The sequence below is a fragment of the Ursus maritimus genome (assembly GCF_017311325.1).
Source record: "Ursus maritimus isolate PB19 chromosome X unlocalized genomic scaffold, ASM1731132v1 scaffold_X1, whole genome shotgun sequence".
Classification (NCBI taxonomy): Eukaryota; Metazoa; Chordata; class Mammalia; order Carnivora; family Ursidae; genus Ursus; species Ursus maritimus.
Window position 1 is genome coordinate 47,715,419 of NW_024423319.1, and position 4,609 is coordinate 47,720,027.

The 4,609-nt window shown below is 35.3% G+C and overlaps 1 non-coding gene across 1 annotated transcript; it reads right to left on the reverse strand.

Annotated features, from left to right (window-relative positions):
- Nucleotides 1-1,453: 1,453 nt before the first annotated feature.
- On the reverse strand, nucleotides 1,454-1,560 carry LOC121103949. Its single transcript, XR_005836251.1, has one exon. It is a non-coding gene; the product is annotated as a U6 spliceosomal RNA (small nuclear RNA).
- Between the last annotated feature and the right edge of the window lie 3,049 nt (nucleotides 1,561-4,609).

Genomic DNA, 4,609 nt, shown 5'->3' on the forward strand with positions numbered 1-4,609 from the left:
TAAGGTAAGCATTGTTATTTTCATTTTGTAGATGAAGAAATAAGGCTCAGAGTGGTTAAGTAATTTGTACAAAGTCCAAGTAAGTTGTAGAGCTGGGATATTCTATTAGTCAGGGTTCTGTGGAGAAACAAAACCAATAGAACGTGCATATTTTGAGAAGAGATTTATTATAAGGAATTGGCTTAGGCAGTTATAATGGCTTGCTAGTCCAAATCTGCAGTGTGGGCTGGCAGTATTGAGACCCTGGAGAGCCCATGGTGCAGATAAAGTCCAAAAACAATCTCCTGGAGAATTCCTTCTTTCTCTGGGAGGGTTTTGTTGCTGTTGTTGTTCTATTCAGGCTTTCATTCACTGATTGGATGAGGTCCATAAACATTATGAAAGGCAATGTACTTACTCAAAGCCCACTGATTTAAATGTTAATCCCATCCAAAAAAGTGCTTTAAGTTCACACATAAAATTGACCATCACGAATATGAACCCAGGAAGTCCAACTACACAGAGTTTTGAATATGTTTGAACATTTAACATAAAAATCTCTATTATTGAGTATTTACAGTTATTTAAACCTCATAAAAATCTCACGAGGTGAGTACTATTATTATCCTTATTTTACAAATGAAGAGAATGAGGCTCAAGGAGATAAGAATTTTGCATGCAGGTACACAGCAAGTAAATATTAGAGCTAGAATTTGAATACAGATATTACCCATCTTTGCTTTTACAAAAGACCTACTTTGGTATGGTAACAGCTTTTTTTTTTTTTCTGTAAAAGTGAAAATCTTCTCAGATTTACTTTGGTTACCAAAAACAGCTATTAAATGAAGTGGCTTAATGCAAACTTTTGAAAAACAGGGGCTATTCTTCGCCTTATGGGATATAAAAGCGTTTAAGAAAACTTTTGGCTTATGAAAAGTTTCATAGGGATGATCTAATTTTGAATAGTGGGAGAAACCTGTACAGGTTTTCTAAATAAAAATCCTGCTCTTTCTCTTTTACCATACCATGTCCAAGGTAACTTGAAGTGGATGGTATTTTTCATTTTAATAAGAAGAAGTAGAAAAATGCATTATATAAATAGTATGTAGGTGACTTTACTAAAATTTAATGACCATATTTATGTATGTATATATATATATATGATTATATTTATACCATATATAAAATGAATATTATATATATATACACACCATAAACTGTTTTACTTTGAGAAACACATCTTCTTTGTTGTACTCTGGAGATCATAATTAAAATTAATATGTGAGCATGTATGTGTTAGTCTTCTAAGAGTTACACATGTGCTATGATTATCCCTATTTTATTTTGTTTTTTAATTTAAATTCAATTAATTAACATACAGTGTATTATTAGTTTCAGAGGTAGAGTTCAGTGATTCATCAGTCTTATATAATACCCAGTGCTCATTACATCACATGCCCTCCTCTAATGTCCAAAAATTATGGAACACTTCATGAATTTGCATGTCATCCTTGAGCAGCAGCCGTGCTAATCTTCTCTGTATCATTCTGATTTTAGTATATGTTCTGCTGAAGTGAGCACTGTCCCCATTGTACAGAGGAGGGAAATGAGACACTGATGTGTGTGGCAGAGCCAAGACTCAAATCCAGGCAGTCTTATTTTGGACCCTAGGCTTTTTACCTGTATAATGTACTACCTGTGCTAGTAACATAACAATTTTGCAGAATTACTTCTAGTAGTAAGCATAAAAAGTCAAGATGTGGCATTTTCTTCACATCTGTGAAAGGTGTAGAACCATAAAGAAGGAAACAATGAAAGCAGTTAGGGAAGTTTCAAAAATATATTTAAGGCTCATAGGCAGAAGAAGAAGAAGAAGAAGAAGAAGAAGAAGAAGAAGAAGAAAGAAGAACAACAAAAGGAAGGAGGGAAGGAAGGAAGAGAGGGAGGGAGGGAAGGAAAGAAAAGAAGAAAGAAAGAAAAGAAAGAAAGAGAGAAAGAAAGAGAGAGAGAGAAAGAAAGAATTTGTGTGGGTGTAATTTTAGATAAAAATTCCATATTTCTAATTGATGCTGAAAGAGCAGATGTCCCAATTCTGAAGACATTTAAAATTGCATAGTGTATTAGCTAATATGGCTTGTCAGGGAGCAAGAATTCCTGTCCCCTCAAAGGTTCTTCTAGCTGGACTAAGAATCAAATTGACATGAGACAGATTAACAGAAAAAAAAAATCAAACGTAATAGGTGTACATACAGGGAATCCATATAGACATGGAAATTCCAAAGACAGGCAAAATGAGGTATAGATGTCATTCTGAAATAAGAAGAAGGGGGTAAGGGTCTGGGATTTCAGAGGAAAGGAATACATTTCACAGGCTGATAAGAAGAGCAGTTGTTCAGTAATCAGATGTTTGTCCTACCATACAGATGATCACTGAGATAAAATTTATCTTAGTTAATAACACTTATTCTGGGAAAGACCCCTAATTTAGATTGTTCTATGTAGTTAAGCAGGGGGAGGGTTCTCTTGAGCCTGCAGGGTCTCAAGTGCTTTCAGCTCAAAATAATCCACATGCCGAAGTGACACATTATGGGGGGAGGACCTGTCCTGAACCCCTTCAGTTCCCCTATCTGAAATGTCCTTGGGGTTTTAATGTATTAAATGCTGACCTGGTAGTGGTTTCATCTCTTTGATCTAGTCTCTTAGTTCTGACACTAAGTCAGTTTAGTCAAACTTATTTCGGCAGGTGATGATGCAGGTTTACTCTCAAAGTTAGGCCTATGGTTCAAGTAATCAGGTGTCAAATAAGAGGCATTTCTGTGGAAACAAAAGAAAAGCAATGGTTAATATTTGGATTAAATGTTAAGCCAGTTTCTAAGTTCTGAAGGTAGCCAGTGGATAAGACTTGTAGATTTCAGAGGTGAAACATCTTCAGATAGAGTGAGGACAGCTAGTGGCAACTTGACTGATCTTCCTTGTTTATAGTTCAAATGTCTCTGGTGACCTTTGAGTGACCCATAGAGCAACAGCACAAAGACTGTCTATGCATGAGCTATTATTGTTATTTCTTTACCCTAAGTCATTTATATTTAGTTTGCAGAGCTTCAGGGAAAAGATATTTTAGTTCTCAAATGATTTCAAGTCAGTGGCCTAAGATGTGATCAATTCTGGAGAATTTTCCTTGTATACTTGAAAAGAATGTGTATTCTGTTTTAGGATGGGGTGTTCTGAATATATCTATTAAATCCATCTATTCCAGTGTTCCATTCAAAGCCACTCTTTCTTTGTTGAGTTTCTGTTTGGACTATCTGTCCATTGATGTAAGTGTTATTGAATTACTATTAATTTCTTATTTTATGTTTATTATTGACTACTTTAAGTATTTGGGTGCACCCATGCTGGGTGTATAAATACTTAGAGTCGTTATATCTTCTTGTTGGTTTGTTCTCCTTATTATTATACAGCCTCCGTCTTTGTCTCTTGTTACCATCTTTGTTTTGAAGTCATTTTGTCGGAAATAAGTATTGCTACCATAGATTTTTTTTTCACAACCGTTTGCATGATAGATGCTTCTCCATCCCTTTGCTTTCAATCTGCATGTGTCTTTTGTCTGAAATGAGTCGCTTGTAGGCAGCATACAAATGGGTCTTGAATTTTTATCCATTCTGTCACCCTATGTCCTTCGTTTGGAGCATTTAGTGCATTTATATTCAAAGTAATTATTGATAGGTATGTATTTATTGTCGTGTTGTTTCTGATTTTCTGGTTGGTTTCATAGTTTCCTTTATTCCTTTCTTCTCTTGCTCTCTCCTTTCATGGTTAGTTGGTTTTCTTTAGTGATATGCTTGAATTCCTTTCTCTTTAATTTTCACGTATCTATTATTGATTTTTGATTTATGTTACCATTTGGTTTGTATATAATATTGCATATAGCAGTATGTATTAAGTTGATGGTCACTTAAGTTTGAACCCATTCATTACTCTTTTCTCCACATTTGAGGTCTATGGTATCATACTTTACTTCTTTTTATTTTATGACTCTCTTGACTGATATTTATAGATATACTTATTTTTGATGCTTTTGTGCTCCTACTTTCCTTACTCTTGCTTATGGTCTTTCCTTTCCACTCAAAGATTCCCCTCTAACATTTCTTGTAGGGCTGATTTAGTGGTCATGAATTCCTTTAACTTTTGTTAATCTGAGAAGCTACTTATCTCTCTTTCTATTCTGAATGATAGCCTTTTAAAAAAAGATAGTATTTATTTAATTGAGAGAGAGAGAGAGAGAGAGTGGAAGAGAGAGAGAGAAGGAGCAGAGGGAGGAGCAGAGGGAGAGGGAGAAGCAGACTCCCTGATGAGCAAGGATCCCAACATGAGGCTTGATCCCAGGACTCCAGGATCATGACCTGAGCAGAAGGCAGAAACTTAACTGACTGAGTCACCCAGGCACTCCATCTGAATGATATCCTTTCTGGATAGAGTATTATTTCCTACAGATTTTTTTCTTTCCATCACTTTAAATATATCATGCCACTTTCTTCTTGCCTGTAAAGTTTCTGCTGCAGAATCTGCTGATGATGGGAATATAAATTGGTGTGACCACTGTGGAAAACAGTATAGAGGTCCCTCAAAA